Source organism: Balaenoptera borealis, assembly GCF_965194805.1.
Source record: "Balaenoptera borealis genome assembly, chromosome: 6".
NCBI classification, from domain to species: Eukaryota; Metazoa; Chordata; class Mammalia; order Artiodactyla; family Balaenopteridae; genus Balaenoptera; species Balaenoptera borealis.
In genome coordinates this window covers 20,504,802-20,527,399 of record NC_138863.1, presented here as the reverse complement: position 1 = coordinate 20,527,399, position 22,598 = coordinate 20,504,802, and the positions used below count along the sequence as shown (strand labels likewise).

The 22,598-nt window shown below is 45.8% G+C and overlaps 3 long non-coding RNA genes across 4 annotated transcripts in view; all 3 read left to right on the top strand.

The window, feature by feature from the left end:
- Positions 1–22,598, top strand: part of LOC309631374 — a 473,017-nt gene that overhangs the window by 142,086 nt on the left and 308,333 nt on the right. The gene's annotated exons all lie outside the window — the stretch shown is intronic.
- LOC309631373 overlaps positions 1–22,598 on the top strand; it is a 43,855-nt gene that overhangs the window by 409 nt on the left and 20,848 nt on the right. Inside the window, exon 2 of one of the 2 annotated variants that reach the window (XR_014246227.1) lies at positions 8,543–8,639. The exons of the other annotated variant lie outside the window; for it this stretch is intronic. This is a non-coding gene — a long non-coding RNA (uncharacterized lncRNA). The remainder of the gene's footprint in view (positions 1–8,542; positions 8,640–22,598) is intronic. 2 annotated transcript variants of the gene reach the window in all.
- On the top strand, positions 8,653–20,935 carry LOC309631379. The gene is made up of 2 exons (XR_014246234.1): positions 8,653–18,152; positions 18,555–20,935. It is a non-coding gene; the product is annotated as an uncharacterized lncRNA (long non-coding RNA).

The following is a 22,598-nucleotide window of genomic DNA, read 5'->3' as shown; positions in this document are numbered from 1 at the left end:
ACACCCAACCCAGGCAAGGATGCCAAGGAGTACAAACTCACACGGGGTGGGGGTGGGGAGAGGCCTTCTAGACACACGGGGGCTCCCCTTCGCCGCCCGAACAGCGCCCTCCTCTCCCGGAGTGGGAGAAAGGGCCGCGGGGGACGGGGCTCGGGCTGCCCAGAGCGGGGAGGAGGCGGGGGGCGAGTGAAGGGGAGCTCTTCGCAGCACGGTGGATACAATACGGAGTAACTCGTCCCCCGGTCCCTCCCACCCCTTAACTAGCCGAGGCCCAGGCTGGAGGGAGAAGTATTTTCTTATTAGCCAACTGGATATATACAGTGCCCAAGAAATTCTTCCTTAGCTTTGGGAAATGGCTGTCTGCTGGTTTTTGAGTGACCAAGTAAGGGGTGTGTGTGTGTGTGTGTGTGTGTGTGTGTGTGTGTGAACGCGCTCTCTCTCTGTCTCTCTCTCGCATGTGTGTGTTGGGGTGGGCGTTAGTGTAGGGTGGCCAGTGATGGGTGGTGACTGGAAATAAAAAGAAAGAAAAGAAAAACTGAATTTCCCCTAAAAATCTGGGGAAGGGGATTTAATGTAGTGTTTGTGTTGCTGGTGGAGTGACTGTCTTTGGTCATAGGGTGAAGAAGTGGCCACTTTCCTTCAGTTACGCTGTTAGCCCAGGGAAGCTGTGTGTGTGTGTGTGTGTGTTGTGGGTACTTGCTCGAAGGGACATTCATAGCAGCACTGTAGGCAGCAGTGCGTTACAGAGACTGGCACTGTGGAGGAAAGCTAGGTCTGAAAACCTTGCCTGGAGGCCTGAAGTGTCCTGGTGCGGGGTTGTCAGAGGGAAGGTAGGCAGAGTGGAGTCATCCTTCCCCTCCAGGTTCTTTGAAAGGGGTATTTCCATTGGGCAGGGCCACATCCCTGGAGGGAATGGGTGACAGACCAGAGGGACCCACCGTTATGAGGGACACTGGTGCCAGCGGGCACAGCCCAGGAATCGGAGCTGACGTCACCACAGGACTTGCTGATCCCTACCAGGAACACTGTAATCCCTTTTGGAACCTCATGTGATCTATGGGGACCCTAAGGACCCTTCTTTCCTAAGTAAAACGAAAGAAAGCTAAAGTCTTCAAAGAATGAAGGTGGGGACTTTCGTTTTCTCCTGCACTTGGCATGGGTGGGTTGTAGACTTCAGAGCCAGGTCAGAGAGAGCTGAGCGCTGTTGCTGCCCCACGTGGGGGAACTTGCGGTGGGACTGTTCCCCCTTTACGTTTCTCTTCGTCCCTCTGGAAGTGCTCTAACTTCCCTTTGGAGAAGGGGCTGCATTTCATGAAGTTTGCCACTAGACTGCACCCTCATCTATGATAAGAATTCCTTCTGTAGGGCTGCTTTGAAGAAAATATTTCTCTTGCCAGTTTGGTTCAGAAGCATCTCGCTCTGTGCTGTTAACACCCCCAGATCCTGATCTGTCTTCCCACTTATCTACTTGCCGAAAGGCACGTTTTAAAATCAAGGCAAAAGTTTAAAGTTGTGCTCTTGTTCGTATTGCCCGAGGGGCTTTAGGTGTTGGCTGAGAGAGGGAGGAGGAACTGTGTGTAATGATAAAAAAAAACAAACAAACAAGCAAGGCTCGTTAACATTGCTTCTCCTCTGTGTCTGGGGGCTCGGTAAGGTAGGGGCAAAATTAATATTCAAAACTCTGGTTGGAATATTTGAAGAGTGAGGGAGATCACGTATTATTTTCCCCTTTGTGTCAAGTTCGGACAGTGTGGCGTGTGTGTTCCGGCCCCTGCTCCTATTTCTGCACCGACTCCGCAGCAGAGCCGGCTCGGGCACAGTGGTAGCATTTCAGATGAATGGGGAGATTGTGGTACTCCTTCCAGAGAAACATGAGTTGCCTAGTTCCAGCCACCCTCTATTCTGAGAGAGACGGCCTCAGTGACACGTCTTTTTGTCTAGCCGACTTCCAGTGGCTGGAAAATAAAATGTGTGAAGACGGGTAAAAGGGAGAGGGGGATGATTCATAGGGAAGACGAAAAGGGTAGAGAGAAAGGAAGCCAGAGCTGGTCCATGGGGTCTGGCGGCAGGGAGCCAGGGAGAAGGGTACTCTGTAAGTCTGTAGACATGAAGTGACCGTCTGTATTTCCACTTAGGGACGGGCTTATGTCATGAGGGGTTGAGAGTTGGCTGATGGGACGGAAGCTGCTGTCCAAGGGACCCTCAGGTAGGCTCCCTGGGAGGGCTTAAGAGAGAAAGAATGCTCAGTAGCCTGGGATTGTCTATGGTAATTTGGTCTAAAGATGGGCTCCTGGCTGGATGGGTTTGCCCCTAAGAGCCCATAATTAACGTCTGACAGCAGAGTGGGAAGGTCTGTTCCAGGATGTTGGATTATGCAGGATGCCTAGGAGCCTTTCTTTATTCCACTTCCCGCTCCCCTCTCTTCTGAAGCCCTAGATCTGTTCACAATCACCTTTAGAAGGTTGCTTCCGGAAAAAAAGTAGTTTGCATCAGTGAATTTAGTTTGGGGGATGGGGGGTGGCTCATTTATGCCTGCCAGATTCAAACGTCAGAGGCCGGGGTCCCTTCCCTCTTTCTCTGCCACAAGTTTCCCAACTCTGCTTCCTAACTAACTCTGGCATATTCCAGCTTTGATGCCTTTCAACCACATCTTTCTTGGAGAAGTAAGAAGTTAAATATCATCCACTTGTGTCCAGTTCCCCAGAGATCGCCCTTTTCCATTCCTTTAAAAGATTAACTGTATATTTCAAGAAATGCAACCCAGTAAAAGATTTGTGCTTTTATATGGACAACTTTTCCAAGGGTACATAGCATTTGTGTTTTATAAAGCGTGAGTCCTTTCCTCTGGTCACTTTCCATGAGTTTCTAAGTGGCTTTTGAGGCCAGGATGGTGCCTGATGTGAGAAAGCGAGGCTTTTAATGAGACATAAGATATCATGGATTCCTCTGGTTGGAGAGGAAGAATGTCAGCTAAGGGTCTTGCCTTCATTCACTCCTATGAATTGCTATCCCCACTGTCCTAGACAGATTTGCCTAAACGGTTCCCCACAGTGAGTTATTATTCCATTATAAAGCCCTTTTGAGATTGACCAGTCCCTTTCCCAAAGGAAAATACCCTTTCACATTGAGCATTCTAATGCTGCCATCTCACCCTGGTCCAAATCTAAGGTACGGTGACCCTTAAGAAATAAAGTACCCAATCGCTCAGGTCCCCCCGCCAAGATTAGGGAAATCCAGTAAGATTGAGGTCTGTGCAGAAGAGCCTTTTAAGGGAGGTTTGTTGTAGTGACGCGGCTGAAGGCTAGGTGGCAGAATAGATACATCATTTAAAACACGCCTCCTTTAGAGAAGGGAAAAGAAGCTGACACTGGTGAAAGTCTGACAATGGGGGTGGGGGGACGGGGGAAGCAAAAGCACGGACGGACGGCCACTTCGACGCCCACTGGGTGCACTGTGCACCGTCCCGGCCTTGGCACTGCCCTTTGCTGTGACAGCACCAATCCAGCTGGAGGTGGGAGACCCTCCAAGTCCCCCCTGCGGCTATATGCAGGATCCTTTCCCTAGGAGCCTAGGAAGGGCCAGGTCAGAACTTGATTACTTGGGGTTCATCAAAGGATGCCCTAAAGCTTCTCTGGTGAATAATTAGAATATGGTCTTCAGCCAAAGTGCATAAAAATGTCCTTTTTTTTTACATTTTAAAATGTTAATTATGGTATATTTCAAACATTAAGAGCAGAAGATAATGCAACAGATCTCTTCTACCCAGCACACACATTTAGCACACTAAGATTTCGCCATCTTGTTTGAGGTTTTGTTAAAAAGAAATACAATGTTACAGAGAAAAGCTCACCTCCTGCTGCAGCCCATGCCTGTCTTCCCTCTGCAGAGGTAGCCATCCTCCTGAAATAGCTTTGTATCCTTTCTGCACAATGTTTTTCCAGGCTTTTTAGGAAGTTTCTTATAGAACAGAGTTAGAACGATTTTGAGGGTGAACCCATGTGCCCCTTTAGAGCTCATTTTGTAGCAGGGCTTGCTCTGGTGGCCATTTAGCGTATAAATAGACCCAAGGCTGACTTTTGAAGGAGTCGGAGCCAACTACAGCTCAGAATGATTTATGTTTCTATGTGAGCAATATATAAATTGATAGTTTTAAGAATTCATGTTTAGGAGGCTTCTGGAGCCATTCCAGAAATATATGGCAGAATAGGGAGGGCTCCATGAATACGGTTTCTGGTTGGAGGCCTCCTGTCTTTTGGGGTCATGGGACCTCTTATGTTCTGACAACAGGCAGGCCCAGGGCTGTGTTTGTGTTCTGGAAAAAATGAGATTAACCAGGAAAAGTGATCTGTTGTGAGTCAGAAGACAGTGCGGATAGATCCAAATCTAGGAGGGATAGCGATGGACCAGGTAGGGAAGCTGTAATCACATGGGATAGGAGGAAAGAGAAAGCGTTACCTGCTTGAAGCAGGTTTGATGTAATGCATTTGAGTCATGAAAAGGCCAAATAAGATCATAGTGTGCAGTTGGAATAGGTTTCAGCACAGTGCAAGAGGGAAAAGCAGTAAGAGCTAGCTTACCACCATTAGCTCATAGGACACATTTATGTGAATTAGAAAAAGATGCCCCTCCCCAAGATACCTTACTTCTATTTGTCAGAAAATTGTTATAACATACAGATTTTATTAGAAAAAAGAAACTTTACTACCCCTTCCAGGAAACCGTCATAATGAGTGTATATATCTGTGATGTCTGCTGTGTGGCTTGTGCCACTTAGATGGGGCTCTTGTCATGCAGTGCACAATGTGCACAGCTGTATGTGGTGGCCCTGTTTGGAAGAGTTGAGCCTGGTTTCCAAACCATCAGGAAGCACTGCATTTCTACTAGTGTGGGAAGGATCGGTCCAGTGACATGGCTTGATCCATTACCAGCGTTGAAGGATGGGCGTGAATCCCTTCAAGGCAGCTGACTCTGGCCGTGTTCTCAGCTGGGCCAATCTACACCTTTGCTCCATTACTTAGAGAAACCATGCTTTTCCATGTCCCCATGGCTTTGCACAAAATGTCTGTTCTTTTTTTTTAAAAAAAATAATCAATTAATTAATTTTTGGCTGCGTTGGGTCTTCGTTGCTGCATGCAGGTTTTCTCTAGTTACGGTGAGCAGGGGCTACTCTTCGTCGTGGTGCGCGGGCTTCTCACTGCAGTGGCTTCTCTTGTTGCGGATCATGGGCTCTACATGCGTGGGCTTCAGTAGTTGTGGCATGTGGGCTCAGCAGTTGTGGTACGTGGGCTCAGTAGTTGTGGTGCATGGACTTAGCTGCTCCAAGGCATGTGGGATCTTCCCGGACCAGGGATTGAACCCACGTCCCCTTCATTGGCAGGCAGATTCTTAACCACTGCGCCACCAGGGAAGTCCCCAAACTGTCTATTCTGACAAGAATGCCTTCCCCCTCTGTGCCGACTGGTGAAATCCCAGTCATCATTAAAGACCCGGATGAAATCACACCTCATTTGGAAGGTTTCCCTGACTCCCATGTGTAATTTCCTAAGGGCATCTAGCTGAGTAGCACCATTTATCCCATGAGGTCCTCTTGTGTCCTCATCAGTAAAATGGAGGAATAATATTGCTCATCCCCTAGGGTTGTTGTGAGCCTTGAATGAGACGGTCTATGTGAACCTCACTAGTGCTTAATTAATATTACCTGTTGTAGCCCTATCTTCCCATTAGACTGAATGTCTTGAAGGACCTGAGGTCTTACTCATCTTGACATCTTTTGAATAATTTATAAATAAATTTATTTATTTATTTTATTTTTGGCTGTGCAAGGTCTTCATTGCTGCATGTGGGCTTTCTCTAGTTGTGGCGAGCGGGGGCTACTCTGTTGCGGTGCACGGGCTTCTCATTGTGGTGGCTTCTTGATGCGGAGCACGGGCTCTACGCACGTGGGCTTCAGTAGTTGTGGCGCACGGGCTTAGTGACTCTGCGGCATGTGGGATCTTCTTGGACCAGGGATTGAACCCGTATCCCCTGCATTAGCAGGCGAATTCTTTTTTTTTTTTTTTAATATATTGTATTTGTGTTAACATGTGATGGGTTTTAAGTTGTTGTTGTTGTTTTTTTAAAAATTTATTTATCTATTTATTTATGGCTGTGTTGGGTCTTCGTTTCTGTGTGAGGGCTTTCTCTCGTTGTGGCAAGCGGGGGCCACTCTTCACCGCGGTGCGCGGGCCTCTCACTATCGAGGCCTCTCTTGTTGCAAAGCACAGGCTCCAGACGCGCAGGCTCAGTAATTGTGGCTCACGGGCCCAGTTGCTCCACGGCATGTGGGATCTTCCCAGACCAGGGCTCGAACCCATGTCCCCTGCATAGGCAGGCAGATTCTCAACCACTGCGCCACCAGGGAAGCCCCGGCAGGCGGATTCTTAACCACTGCACCACCAGGGAAGTCCCTCATCTTGATATCTTATTTCCGCTTTTCCTTCATCCTTCCCTACCTCTTAGCCATAAGCCCCTAGTACAGTTCCTAGCACAGAGGGCACTGAATAAATTATTTTTGAAGGAAAAACATTTACCACCCCCTAATTATCCCAACATCTTCCTAAACAATGAGTTTTATCTCTTCATCATTCTGATTGTTTTACTATCCATGTTGATGTGTTTCTACTTTATACCTTTATATTCTAGTCTGGTCAACCCTTTGTGTCTCAAGTGTGAGCAATTTATGAACTCTTTAAAAATTACAGTAAATTCCAGTATACTCCTATTGTTGGATTTAAAATATGTTAATTGTAGTGTAACCTAAACATGTACAAACATATAAAGGTATAAGCTCCATACGCTTATCTCACTGTAAAATCCAACAAATATGTAAGTAAACTCAGTCAAAACTACAAACCCAACAAAACCCAAAATGACAACATTAATTTAGTGTGTTATTTGATGTTTGGTTGATGTTTTGCTGGAAATAAATCACTACTCACGTTGTGATTATGGTTTAACTGTTACGGTGCAGGGTTTTTGAGCTTGGCATACACAGGCTTGATGTCCTATTTGATGATTTAATTCTCCCACTATTTTTTTTTTTTAAGCTATAGTGGAGTCATGGCCTATATAGTGGTTAAAGTCAGCTTGACGTACAAAAACTGAGGATAATCAAAATTACCCATGAAAACCCCTTAAGTCACTTGAAAAACAAAACAGTACTGCAAAACCTTCACTTTTATAACATAGCATCAGGACACCCAGGCTTCACTCAGCTCTTATGCATTGTCTCAGGATCAAATCCACATCTGCTTTTTAGCTCATTAGCAAATGACAATCACAATGAAATTACATGACTCCTATACCTTTGAAAATGGAAAATGTCTACTAGTGCTGGATGCAAGGCTGAGGTAAGGAACTTACACAACTGGGTGATGAGCTTTGGAGAAAAACAAATTAAAAACAACAACATGAACAACCTGTACTATTATGGCTGGTCTGAGTGTGTGTGTGTGTGGTATATATTGGAGGTCGCACACAGAGAGGGCCTGAAGTCAGGGGGGTTGACTACCAGTTCGTTGGTAAATGAGTCACTACATACAGCATAAACATCACGACTCACTAGGTCATTCTGCTTGTATAGCCTTAGAACAGGTAAAGGCACCAATTCGACCACCAAACATGAAGTGGAGGCATCTTAACTGTAAGCCAACCAAAGAGACAACACGTGTTTGGAGCAAGGATTGAAAGGCCAAGTGGAGAGAGAGGTGGGATTTACCGAATTAGGGTAGATTGGGTGTGGAGGGCAGGTTTCCCTGAGCCCCAAGCTTTGAATACTTCTGTCCTTTTACATTAAAGCAGCTCAACCTTGGGCAAGTTACTTAACCTTACTCTGGTTCCATTTATTCTGTAAAATGGGCTATGGTACCTACCCGTGTTTGTTGTGAGGGTTACATGAGATAACCTATGTAAATCGCTTAGCGCAGCACCTATTACATTGTGTATTAATTTGCTAGGGCTGCTGTAACAAAGTACCACGAACCGAGAGGCTTAAACAACAGAAATTTCATGTCTCAAGTTTGGAGAGGCTAGAAGTCTGAGATCAAGGTGTTGGCAGGGCCATGCTATCTGGAAAACTCTAGGGAAAGATCTGTTCCAAGCCCCTCTCTTAGCTTCTGGGAGTTCCTCAGTTTATGGCAGCATAACTCTGATCTTCACATGCTGTTTCCCTGAGTGTGTGTCTGTGTTCAAAATTTCCCTTTTTATAAGGATACAAGTCATAGTGGATTAGGGGCCCATTCTACTCCAGTATGACCTCATCTTAACTAATTATGTCTGCAGAGACCCTACTTCTAAATAAGGGCACATTCTGGGGCTGAGGACTTCAACATGTGAATTTTGTGGGGACACAATTCCATATACAACACATAGTAAACACTCCAGTGGTAGTTATTATTATTCACGATGCCTTCTTCAATCAACTTTCCATGGTGTAGTTTTATAGTCAGAATTTTCAGATCTTCATTTTTATTCTCATTGTCTTTCCTGGCCTGTTTATGTCTAGAAAGTGCCCCAAGAGCAGGCGATTGGGCTATTGTGTTCACCATCGTGTTGCCGGGTGCCTAGAACAGTGATGGGCGCGTAGCAGACACTCAGTGAAGGTTTGTGGATAAATGCATAAAGTCTGTTTCTTTCCCATTTTTTTCTTCTTTTGATTTCTCAGTTAGCCCAGCCTCTCTCTCTAGTTATCTTTTCTCAATTGCCAAAGTATTAAAGGCAAAGGAAATGAAACCAAACAAATTTTAATTTCCTTTTTGTTGATAGTTATTAAATCCTCCCTAATCACTTGCTCTCTGCAGCCAGTTAGAAATCCAGCCAGATGGCAAAGGGCAGTTGGGGTGCTGGTGGGGGAGGGGTGCAGGTGCCTGTGTTGGAGCCGGCGAGAGTCCACTCGGAGCATTTCCTGGGACTTGATGTTGGCCAGGACTAAGGCTTGGGAATGAAGGGGACCCAACTCTACCCTGAGAGTCTGGGAAGGAGCCAGTGAGGTCAATATTGGCTCTAGAGGTTGAAAGTCAATGTCTACACCAGGAGCCACAGGCCAGAAAGGTACAGGGGCTTTACTTGGTCTTCAGAAAGATGCATGCTCCCTTTGTCTGGTGCAATGACTCTCTGGTCCACAAACCACCAGCACAGGCCCCAAAGATGTGACCACCCATGTCAGATGGTTCCCTGGTCTGAAAACCAGGAGTTCTATAAATCTTGAACTCAGTCAGGAGCTGGTGTGTGAAGTACGGGGAGACAATGCTCTGTATTCTAGAGACCCAGAGGTGAGTTGTCATGGGCTAAAAAGAAGTGACTGAAAACTAAAAACACACTAATAATTTACTGATTGACTGGCACCATCTATGTGTATACGTATCTATCCATCTACTTAGCTATTTTCTCGCAGCTGTAGAACAGATGTCAAAAATGTACATAGCCCTGGTAAGTCACAGGATGCAGGCTGGGTGGGGACTGGGGAGAAACATGGGTTCAAGAGGAGCTGTTACAATTCACTTTCAGACTATTGTTACCATTTGGGACTATGAAAACAGCATTGCCCCACCCTACTCTGACCTTTTTTTTTTTCCCCCGAAGATTTAATTGGATATTTACCTTTATTATAAAACCCTCTTTATTTTTATTGTGGAGCCTCTCAGGCATACATAAAAGTAGACAGAATAGTATAACAAATCCCCACCAGTCCATCCTTCAGCCGGAAACAACCGTTATTCCGTGGCCATCCTGCCCCCTATACACAGCTCTCTTCACTTCGTCCATTTCCATTGACTGAATTTTAAAACATCTGGAAAACATAACTCTTCAGCTTCAGGTTCACAATTATGTTTATGGAGCCTCTTTTTTTTTTTTTTAATAAATTTATTTATTTATTTATTTTTGGCTGCATTGGGTCTTCATTGCTGCACGCGGGCTTTCTCTAGTTGCGGCGAGCAGGGGCTACTCTTCGTTGCGGTGCGCGGGCTTCCAATTGTGGTGGCTTCTCTTTGTTGTGGAGCACGGGCTCTAGGCATGCAGGCTTCAGTAGTTGTGGCGCGTGGGCTCAGTAGTTGTGGCTCGCAAGCTCTAGAGCTCAGGCTCAGTAGTGTGGCGCACAGGCTTAGTTGCTCCGCGGCACGTGGGATCTTCCTGGACCCATGTCCCCTGCACTGGCAGGAGGATTCTTAACCACTGCACCACCAGGGAAGTCCTGGAGCTTCTTTCTTCTTGCACCCTGAAAATTCACCCAAACATTTCCAAATAATAAGTAGGGAGATAGATGATTTCCTTCTATATTATAGAGGAGGAAATTGATGCCCAATAAAGGAATGTTTGAGGAAAGTGGGTCAGTGGAGGATAAATGACTTTGAGGTTCCAGAGTTTGGACATCTGAGAGGATGGTGGGGGAAGCAGATGATCTGGGCAGAGGAAGCACTGAATAAAGGTGGAGAATGAGGTGGAGAGGGTACATCCAGTGAAGCTGCCCTGAGCACAGAGAAGACAGCAGGTCTGGAAAGAGCAGAGCTGGTGAGAGAGACCTGGGGGTCATCCACAAAAATGTGGCAGTATCAACATGAATGCCCAGAGGGGAACGCACTGGGCAGAGAAGAGCACCTCGTTCTGAGCTTAGGAGGAGAACTCAAGTTATTGCCAGGAACCCAGTTATTACTGTTTCCCGGGAAGGCAGAGAGGTGGTGCTGGGAGGGAGAAGTGATGGAGGGCACCTGTTTAACTTGAACTTGGTGAAGGAAATCAAGAACTGGTCATCGTGTGAAGGTGGGAGGAGATTGGGACATGTGGAGAGACATGAGCATTTGAAACAGCTGGGATGGGCTGGGTGGGAGAGAGGACTCCTGGGAAACTCATAGGAGGAAGTGACTGCCTGCTTACCCAGAAGGGAAACCTCTCTACCCACACCAAAGGTTATCTGTTCCAGGAGAGAAAGAGAGAGAGAGAGAGAGAGAGAGAGAGAGAGGGAACCTCTGCTGGTTTGAGTTTAGAACTTCAGGGAACATCTAGAGCCTCTTTTAAAAGCCACATCATTAGGTCTGGCCCACCCAGGATAATCTACCTTTTGATTGACTCAAAGTCAACTGCAAATTAATTGAATCTGCAAAGTCTCTTCACCTTTGCCATATAAGGTAACATAATCACAGGAGTTGATATTCTATCACCATGTTCTAGTGGTTAAAAGCAAGTTACATGTCCCACCAACATTCAAGGGAAAGGGATTATAGAAGAGTGTGGGTCATTGGGGGTCATTTTAGAATACTGCCTACCCCAGTGCTTGACAGGTCAATGTCATTTTTGTCCTCAGGTTCCCCACCAGTACAATAATAGGACTCTGAGTCCTTGGAGCAGTGCTAAATCTCGTGTATAGATCTAATTGTCAAGAGAGAATGGACTTAAGAGAGGAAGAAATATTAGGTTGTTTTCAAGCTTCTCAAGTTCTGTAGTGTTTCAAAAAAGTCAGAGGAGGATACCAGCATATGACCTCAAGTCAAAAGACGTTTAACGAGAGCACTTTAGCACCAGGCACTGTCTTTCACTTTGTGTTACCAGGGACACAAAAATGAGTGTGTGGGACTTCCCTGGTGGTCCAGTGGGTAAGACTCTGTGCTCCCAATGCAGGGGGCCCAGGTTCAATCCCTGGTCGGGGAACTAGATCCCACATGCATGCTGCAACTAAAAGATCCCGTGTGCCTCAATGGAGATCCTACATGCCGCATCTAAGACCTGGCACAGCCAAAATAAACATATAAACAAATAAAAATCTTTAAAAAAAAATGAGTGTGTTTCTTGATTGCAGAAATCTTTACAGTTTTCTATGAGATCAGACACATATATTGAATACAAAGTAGCCTAAAGGAAATATCTTATGAGATGTAGCAGCCAGCCTGGGAGCCATAAGACCCATACTCAGGGGTATCCCTATAATACACACACCTTGATAGATGTCCTATGGCTTCTGGTCACTTAAGTACCTCCTTTTATTTCTGATTGCCATAGGGAGCATGACCAACTCCAGGGAAGAACATACAGACTCTGTTATTGCCAGGCTGTGCTTCAGCATTGGCTGACATCTGGTCAACCCCACAATAATAAAGCTGCACAGCCCCTCAGTGCAAAAGAAGATGACAGCCCCGGTGAAAAATTGGATTTTCCAGTTCTACCTTCCAGGGGTTATTCAAAGTGTCAGGGATATGAGAGGAAGGGAAGACCTTCAAGAAAACTGACGAGGAGTGTTTGGGCTGGGAGTGGAATATGCTCCCTTCCTGCCATCTGGCCCATCTCACCCCCAAGTCTTTGAAGTGTGTTACCTGGACAGTGAGCTAAGCCATGCTTGGCAGGAGGGGGAGGGAGGCTGTGTGGTCTGGCAAAGAGCAGAGCAAGGGGCAGAGGGATGGAGCTTGGATCTGCGGCTACCTCACACCACCTCTCATGCCAGGCATTTCACCATTCAGCCCAGCTGGAAAATGAGGAAAAGACCCAAGTCGGGATTTCACTGAGAAATCCAGATGCCTTTCACAAGAATAAACAAGGCAGTATTTCTCCCTCTCTGGTCTCTGTTTCTCTGTTTCTGTGCGAGTGTGTGATTGTGTCTATTTCTGGGTCTTTAGGTCTGTGTGTGTGTGTGTGTGTGTGTGTGTGTGCTTTAGCTGTGATCATTCCTCTCTGTTCCCTGTCCTCTTACTTTCTCTGTGGACCAGCTTCAGGATGTGATTTTGGGCTCCACTTCTGTCACTGTCTTCAAGTATGACTGGACCGAGCCACAGTGCCCCTCTCCCCCCTACGCCTCTCTTTAACTTACTTTCTGGCTCAAGTGAGGTCTGCGTTTCTGCTGTGTCTTCTGAGTGGCGTGTCTCGGCAAGCCTCTGCCCCTCATCTTGACAATGGAAATGTTGAGGATCGGGGTAGTAGAAAAAGCTCTTGACCTGGCAAAGGCCTTGCAGGGCCATGGTTCTGTCTGTTGCTGGAGCAACGGCAGGGATTTTTTTTTTTTAATAGGCACTTCTGGTACAGGGACAAAGAAAAACAAAAACAAAAAAAATCACTCCTTTAAAGTGAATACTTTTCTATGGCCTTGGATTTCATTTTCTCTGCCCCCCACCCCTGCCCAGAGTCCTCAGATGGGCCAGACTTCTTCCACATTTCTACCATTTCATCCTTCCCATTTACTCAGGAAAAGCAAATCCATTTTTCCTTCCTCTGGCCTTCCTCCCTTCTCATTCTTCTTCATTTAAGGTGCTTTTTGGAGTAGATTGCCTTTTACTGTGTGCATTTAATTTGACTCCATTTAGAGAGGGAGAACCTTGTTTGGTGCCTGCTGCATCTGAAAACATACTGGTTAGGAGTCATACAGACCTGAGTTGAAGCATTTAGCTGAGTGACCCTGGTGAGTTACCCTTCTGTAACTCTGCTTTAGTTTTCCTAACCTATAAAATAGAAATAAGCCCACTGTGCAGGATGGGAATACTAAACAGGAAAACATATGTAAAATTCTTAGCATTCTGTCCACTAAATGGATGGGCTTCGACCTTCATACTCATTATGGGTAGTGGACACACAGTAGTGCACACATCTTTTAAAGATGCCTTCCCTTCTCAATGTATTCCTCTCTCCCTTTTTATTAGGCTTAATGACGTTTGCCCTGCCCCTGCTCATAGCCAAGCTCAGTGCCTTGAACCCTCTCTACCAATCAGAGTGATTGGCTCCAGGGAAGACACCTGACCCTGTCACGGCTCACCCATGGGTGAGGCTGGGCCAGTTAGAGTCTCCCTTTCATAAATGTGAATGAAAAGCACAGAAGGAAGGACCAGTTGGTGGTGGTCATGGGAGCTGAGAAGTCTTAGGAGACTGAGGTAATAGGACAACACGATGAATGAACACATACTCAGCAGCAAATGGCCCTGATTCACAAAGGCTTTTGGCTTTCTTGTTCCACAGTCTTATGATTGTCCTCACAATCCCATGACATTCCTTCTACCTTTTCAACAACCACTTTCTTCCCTTGACTAGTTGGAGAGGGTTTCGGCTTTTTGCAACCAAAAAAGCTTTTTTAAAATTTTTTATTTATTTTTATTTTTTTTAACATCTTTATTGGAGTATAATTGCTTTACAATGTTGTGTTAGTTTCTGCTGTATAACAAAGTGAATCAGCTATACATATACATATATCCCCATATCCCCTCCCTCTTGTGTCTCCCTCCCACCCTCCCTATCCCACCCCTCTAGGTGGTCACAAAGCACCAAGCTGATCTCCCTGTGCTATACGGCTGCTTCCCACTAGCTATCAGTTTTACATTTGGTAGTGTATATATGTCCCCAAAGAGCTTTTATTAAAACATCTTCATGGATTTTCTGATTTGTGGTGGTGCTGGGCTGTCACGGCAGTCCTCTTCTTCTCCAACCTTGAAGACTGTTGGGATTGTGTGTCTTTATGGAGTGTTGACCCTACAAGAGTTTGTGTGATAAGAGTTCATCATCCTATCAATTTTCATACATAGAAAACTTTCACTCTTAGGAAACTCTTGATGTGCTAAACATTGGTCTTTTGCTGAAGTTTGGACTCTTCTTTCATAATTCTTTTTATTCCCTCTGGGATCCTTGTAGTGCTACCTATTTTTCTCCAAATTATTTGGGTTCCAGGACACTGGAGATCTTTTTTACTGCATCCAAAAGAGTTGGAGTTTCTCAGCAGAGAGATCCTGGAGATACAGAATCTGTTTTGAAAGTCTTAAACCATATATTACCCTTGAAAGATGCTTGCTATTTCAGATCTTGATGCTGTGCCTCTGAGAATTCATCATATATTCACAGACAGCATTTCTTTGATCCTCCTGACAATACCTGGCTGGTTAAGTGAACCCATTCTACCAACCTGGACGTAGAAGCTCAGAGGAAGTCTGGTTGACAGTAAGGGTCTTTGAAGCACATCAGCTTTGGAAACCTGGGTAGAATGCCTCCTTTCCCACTATCCCAGGCTCACTGCCAAACTTTCAGCTACAATCCTGAGCCTTGGGCAGAGCTCATTTTAGGGGGAATCAAAAACATGAGGGATTCTGTCTACATGTGCCCAATAAGGGAGACTTATCTCCGACAGAGATGTTTCAAGGAACCCTACCAGGGACTTGGGAGACCTTTGCTTTTATCCACTTGGAGAGAGCTCACCAACTTGGAGGATACACAGCTTTCCAGGGAATGAGCAGGGAAGTGACTTAGAAATGTCCCGAGACTCTGTCTCCATGGCCGTGGTAGTCTCATGGAGCACAGGGTTGGGGGACATACATAACAGGCAAAAAGCACACCTCTAGTCCTTTAACACCAGATCTGCTAAGACAGCACCATCGCTGTCATGGATGTCTCTGGGACGTTACCTTAGAAACCAGCTAAGCTGCTTCTTTGATTTTCTCTAGTACCTGGTAATTAAACTCTTCATATGAGCTAATACTTTCAGCCTTTTCTTAGTCCAAACCAGCACTGTCGTGGAGGGAAAAATTAGAATGAGTGAGCTAATAACCTTTTGGGATACCAAAGGTCTTTGACGTTTGGTGAGTTTGTACACCCCTACCCCCCAACCTTTAATTACTGACCAGATTCCTGAGTGAGATCAGGAGTAAGGCAAATGGGTGAAGGGCTTGGAAATAGCCTGCTTCTCTCTAGATCCTCAGCCCTAGTTATTTTCAGATGACTCTCTGAAAATTCACAATGGATCAAGGTTCATGTTCATGGTAGAGTGTCTATGTGGGGCTAGGTGAGAGTACTTCTGTGGGGCATCTAGCGGTAGATGCCTTAGGGTTAGGGATGTCAGACAGAGTATAGAACGGCCAGTTAAATTAGAATTTAAATAACAGTGAATACATTCAGTATAAGTATATTCCATGCAATATTTGAGACATACTTAAAATTTATCTGTTGTTTATCTGAAGTTCAAATTTAACTGGGTGCCCTATATTGTTATATTTATCTGACAACTCTGCCTGGGGTGAGCACAGTCCCTGGTGACTCCAAGTTTGTGAGAAGGTAATATGTGCATATGTTTGCATGTAGGAGGCATGGGTACCAAAGCAAATAGGAACGGTGTATGTGTAAAAGTGTGTCTGTATCTTAGGAGGAAACAATATCTGGGTCAGAGATATTGATTCCAAAATTATTATTTTTTTAATTTTATAATTAATTTATTTTTATTTTTGACTGTGTTGGGTCTTCGTTTCTGTGCGAGGGCTTTCTCTAGTTGCGGCAAGCGGGGGCCACTCTTCATTACGGTGCGTGGGCCTCTCACTATCACGGCCTCTCTTGTTGCGGAGCACAGTCTCCAGACGCGCCAGCTCAGTAGTTGTGGCTCACGGGCCTAGTTGCTTCGCGGCATGTGGGCTCTTGCCAGACCAGGGCTCGAACCCGTGTCCCCTGCATTGGCAGGCAGATTCTCAACCACTGCGCCACCAGGGAAGCCCCCAAAATTATTTTTTATTTCCAAACATTTCCCAAGACCTTGGAGATCCTTGGAGAATTCCAAAGGCCCTCCTAAAATTTGAGTGATTGATCTTCCTAAATTAAATAGCCCCATTTAGTCATTTGGAAGAATGAGCTAGCTAAAATTCTAAGAGTATAATGTAGAACTTTCCCCCTTCTTTTTATTATTAGTTTTTTAAATCATTATTTAGGATTGTTCTCATTACACTCCTCTTTCTTCTCTTTGATGACGACTGAGGAGATAAAATATGAAGACAGAAGCTGTAGGAGTTTAGGCATGGTTGGGGAAAAATAAATCGACTCTTAGAGGTTTCTTCGCAAGAGAGAGGGGCATCCAGAGAGGGCTTTGTGGGTGCGGGGAGAACAGGCTCCGGGCTGGGACTCAGGGAAATCTGGCAGCGGATGAATCAGTCCCCGGCAGGTCTAGGAATGGAAGACTCTACACAGCTGGCTCCTGGCGGTGCAAAGGGAGTGGCAAGTGAGGGCTTTTAGCCCCAGGCTAAATCCTGGAGGAGGAGGGGAGGGACAGGCAGCTTTACAGGTTGCAACAAACTCCAAAGCCTTGCCCAGAGCTCTCTGGTTGCCCTGGAAGGGAGGTGTAAGCTCAACTGCCAGTCCTGGGTGTCTGGATCTTTCTGTTCAAGGCAGATTTGCCACTACTTGATGCTAGTTGTCAGAGGACTTGACCAGGGTTAAGCAGTGTTAAGTGCAGGGCAGGGGTGGGAGGCAGCCTGGTCCTAAGTTTCCAGCTCTGGCAAGCTCTCCCTGCTTGCCTGGGTAGGACGCACACTTTCGAACCAAGTGTTCCTGTGACATCCAGGTGAGCTCCTCTCCTTCTTGGCGACCTTCTCTGGGGATACACTGGTCCCAGGTCTGATACCTGGGAGCACACACACACCTTGTCTCAGTGAGCGGCCATCGGCCAATTAGGAGGATGTTCAGCCTCGCTGGTATCTCATTCTCCAGATCCAGACAATACTCCTGGCTGCAGATCCTGGAAAACTTGGGTTTGATCAAGCTGGAGACTCAACCTGTTAGCACAAGCGGGAAGTCAGGATTCCTGCTGGCTTCCCTGTGCCTCCACGTTCCTGGCCAACGCGTGCACCAGCCCGTTCTCTGCAGACACTGCCAAAGCATTTCCCTTCTGTGCCGCATCTTTGATTCCCATTTAGCTGAGGGTCACAGACAAACTGATATATCCCTTTGGCCTCAACTTCCTCGTCTGTAAAGTGGGTGGCGCTTCATCCATCCTTCAGCTTCAAACTAGCACATCCCCTCCTTAAGCTTATGATGCTATAGATTAGATATGGAGTTAGAATCTCTCTCTCTATTTTTTTTTTTGATTTTATTTTTTTATTTATTTGTTTATTTATTTTTGGCTGCGTTGGGTCTTTGTTGCTGCGTGCGGGCTCTCTCTAGTTGTGGCGAGCGGGGGCTACTCTTCGTTGCGGTGTGTGGGCTTCTCATTGCGGTGGCTTCTCTTGTTGTGGAGCACAGGCTCTAGGTGCGCGGGCTTCAGTAGTTGTGGAGCACGGGCTTAGCTGCTCTGCAGCATGTGGGATCTTCCTGGACCAGGGCTCGGACCCGTGTTCCCCTGCATTGGCAGGTGGATTCTAAACCACTGCACCACCAGGGAAGACCCTCTCTTTTTTAGAACTATTGTTAGATCTTTATTTTATATATATATATATTTTTAAACACTTGCTAAACTGTCTTTTTATTTTTTTAAAAATTTTTTTATTTTTGGCTACATTGGGTCTTTGTTGCTGTGCATGGGCTTTGTCTAGTTGCAGCGACCGGGGGCTACTCTTCGTTGCGGTGCGCGGGCTGCTCATTGCGGTGGCTTCTCTTGTTGCGGAGCACGGGCTCTAGGCATGTGGGCTTTAGTAGTTGTGGCACGTGGGCTCAGTAGTTGTGGCTCGTGGGCTCTAGAGCGCAGGCTCAGTAGTTGTGGCACATGGGCTTAGTTGCTCCGCGGCATGTGGGATCTTCCTGGACCAGGGCTTGAACCCGTGTCCCCTGCTTTGGCAGGCAGATTCTTAACCACTGTGCCACCAGGGAAGCCCAGATCTTTATTTTAAATACATTTTTTCTCTTTTCTTTTTTTTAAAAATTGAAGTATAGTTGATGTACAATACTATGTAAGTTAGAGGTGTACAACCTAGTGATTCACAATTTTTAAAGCTTATACTCCATTTATAGTTTCAGAAAATATTGGCTATATTCCCTGTGTTGTACAATATATCCTTGTAGCTTATTTTGTACATAATAATTTGTACCTCTTAATTCCCTACCCCTATTCTGCCCCTTCCCCTCTTCCCTCTCCCCACTGGTAACCACTAGTTTGTTTTCTTTATCTGTGAGTTTGCTTCTCTTTTCTTATATTCACTAGTTTGTTGTGTTTTTTAGATTCCACATATAAGTGATATTATATGGTATTTGTCTTTTTCTGACATATTTCAATAAGCATAATACCCTCCAAGTCCATCCATATTGTTGCAAATGGCAAAATTTCATTGTTTTTTATGGCTGAGTAGTATTCCATTATATATATATATATATATATATATATATATCACATCTTCTTTATCCAGTCATCTGTTGATGGACACTTAGGTTGCTTCCATGGAGTTATAATCTCTTTGTAAAGCCCCTAGAGGTTGGTTGCCTCTAACATTTCCACTTTCTTAACTTTAGAGATTCATGAAGATCTTGAGATACAATCCTTGGGAATGTCAAGGATTTACTGTACATCAAAATATTGATAGTGTGTTATCTCTGGTTGTTGGGATAATGGATGATCTCAAGTGTCTTCTTTGTACCTTTTTTGTGAGTATGCATTACTTGTACAAGGAGAAATTATTACCTTTAAATCCTGTCTTGAGAAGGAGAAGTCCAGGCTGTTTGCTAACCTTTTTCTGGAAGATGCTGACGGGGGAGCAGTGATTTTGTTTAGACGCTGGGATCTGATTCTGTGACCTCTGGAAGTTCCTTCCAACACCTGAGTCTGTGCTCAGTGGGCCCAGCCAGCTCCTACCTACCTGCAGGAAACTGTTGCCAGGAATCAGAGACAGAGGAAGCGAGGGAGAAAGAATGGAGAAGGGAGATGAGGAGGAGAAAGAGAGGAGAGTAAAAAGAGAAAACTGCATTGTCACGGAAAGCTCAAAACTTCCCTTTCAACCTTTCCCTTGTAATTAGTTGGTGCAGCTGGAGGGGAAGAGCTCTCGGTGAGTTAGAACTTGTTGGGCCCCAGTCCTCAGGATGTTTAAGACTTGCTCAAGTGTTTGGGGAGAGCTTAATTCTCAGATGGCTCCTCCTCCTTCTCTGTCTATCTTTTTATTTTAATTCCCTGCCTGGAGGGGGTTTGTGAAGGGTTGGAAACTTTCTAGTGTCCTGGCCAAGAAGCCTTTTCCTCAGGGCTGGCCTGGAGATGCTGGAAAGAACTTGGCTGAAGCAGGTTTCTCTCCACAGTGATTTGCGGGCTGACTTTGCAAAGGTCTTGAGGGGGAGCAGTGGAGGAGGAGGGAGGGTGGCCAGGGTCCAAGAGGGGCAAGTGCAGTATGCCTCTTTTAAGGACCCTTGTGATAGCATCATTGGGTCCTCTCAGATAAGCCAGGACAATCTCCCCATCTCAAGATTATTGGCTTCCATCTATAAAATCCCTTTTGCCATATAAGGGAATGTATTCACAGGATGCAGGGATAAGGACATGGACATCCCTGGGGGGGTGGGGCATTATTCAGTCTACCGCACGGGTGGTTTGTGCTTCTAGAACAGGCCTCCTACCTGCCTGTGCATTATACCAGTAAACAAAACTCCCACTTACCAAACACGGACTCTGAGCTTGGAGCTGGACCGAAAGCTCTGTGAGGAACACCTTGCTAGCTCCTCATAACCCTTTCTGATGCTGGTGCTATTATTTTTATTCTCATTTTATAGTGATGAAACTAAAGCCTGAGATTTCAGTGACTTGCACGAGGTCACACAGGGAGTAAGTCAAGGACCTGAGATTTGAACTCAGGTCTGTTTGGTTCCAAGATCATTCTCTTCCACATCCCGCTCTCCTGGGTATGGTAGCCAGCCCCCTAAGAAAGCCCCCATTGGTCCTTGCTCATTCCCATATGTAGACACCTCCCACATTGTACCGGGATGAAAGAGACCACCATGAAAGTGAGAGTGTCTGTCTTCTGAGGTTAGGGCATCAAAGTCATTGTAGCCATGCTCTCTCTTGTACACTCGAGCTGGGGAACTAGACGTCATGCCACGAGTGCTCTCAAGCAGCCCCGTGAGGAGGTCCATAGGGTGAGTAACTGAGGCCCCCCGCCACCAGCCTGCACCAAGTTGGCTGCCACATGCCTGAGCCACCTTGGAAGTAGAACCCCCAGCCCCTATCAGGCCCTCAGATGACTGCAGCCCCAGCTGACATCTTTTTTTTTTTTTTTTTTTTTTTTAAATAACAGCTCCTGTTTATTTTTTAATTTTTATTTATTTATTTATTTATGGCTGTGTTGGGTCTTCGTTTCTGTGCGAGGGCTTTCTCTAGTTGCGGCAAGCTGGGGCCACTCTTCATCGCGGTGCGCGGGCCTCTCACTATCGCGGCCTCTCTTGTTGTGGAGCACAGGCTCCAGACGCGCAGGCTCAGCAACTGTGGCTCTCGGGCCTAGTCACTCTGCGGCATGTGGGATCTTCCCAGACCAGGGCTCGAACCCGTGTCCGCTGCATTGGCAGGCAGATTCTCAACCACTGTGCCACCAGGGAAGCCCCCAGCTGACATCTTGACTGCAACTTCATGAGAGACCCAGAGTTCAAACCTCCCAGCTAGGATACTCTCAGAAACTATGAGAAAATAAACTTTTTTTTTAGCCACTACTTCTTGAAGAAATTTGTTACACAGCTATTTATGACTAATACAAGGCCCAAGTTCTAGAAAGGTGGGCAGGTTTTGCTCTGAGCTCTAGCTATGCAGAGGAGGTGCTGGTCAGACCTTGACCCTCTGAAGCCTGTGTTCCATTCCAGCTGGTTAGCGCCTAGCCCTGGAGTGAAGAACCCAACAATTCCAGGATATTCCCCATTCCTGAGCCACTTCCCAAAAAGAGCAGAAAGAGTGTTCATCTATTATCCTACTGCTCTAAAACCACCCATGGCTCCCTAATGCCCATAAATGGTTCTCTCAAGCCTAAACTCCTTAGTCCGGCATTTCGCCTCCCCATCTCCCTTATATCACAGCCCTTCTGGTCTCATTTTTCACTGATCCTCAGGCTGCCCCTTCAGGCCTGGCTGGACCAAGGTGTTCACTGCTACAATCTCTTCTTGGTTGCTGGCTTGTACTGCTCTCCCCACATCAGTTGCAAAGGAATGAACAAATCCAGACTGAGGATCTGTGAGGTACTAGGAGCCAATGAGGGATGCTTTTTATGTGCAGTGTCTCTATCTGCACAACAAGCCATTTTTACAGAGAAGGAAACTGAGGTGAAATGAACTGCCCAAAGTCCCAGGGGAAGTAAGTGATGGAATCAGTACTGACAGAGTCAGGCCCACTCAGCCCTGTGGCTGTAAGTTCAGTGTTTTTCCACTATACAGTATTGCATCTGACTCACATTTCTATGGAATTTTACAGTTTATAAAGCCCCTGCCTATGATAATCTTTATTGAGTTCCACAACAACCCAGGGTGACAGAGAGAGCAGAAGCTGCTCACCCCATTTCACAGATGATAAACTTCACAGGGGGAAGAGGATTTGTCCTCATGGGGACAAGTATCAGAGCTGTGATTCCAATTTAATCTCTGTCTCCAGACCCACTGCTCTTTCCTCTGCCTTCCCTTTGTGCCTTTCCCTAAACCTACCAGAGATTTTTGCGTATCATTGATACTCAATGCATATTTGTTGGCTGATTGATTAATTTTGTAATGTATTCTTTAGTCAATGGTGCAAAAAGGGGTCTGGTGTCTGGAGAATCATCTAATGACTGAGACTGACTTTAAAACAAGAACTTAAAAAGCTCTGGCAGAAAAGTATGAGGGCAGATTCCAGAAGAAGCTTTATGATGGAAAGGCTGAGAGTAGTTACACAATGTTGAACAAAGGAGTTGTGGGATTAATTCTGCTGG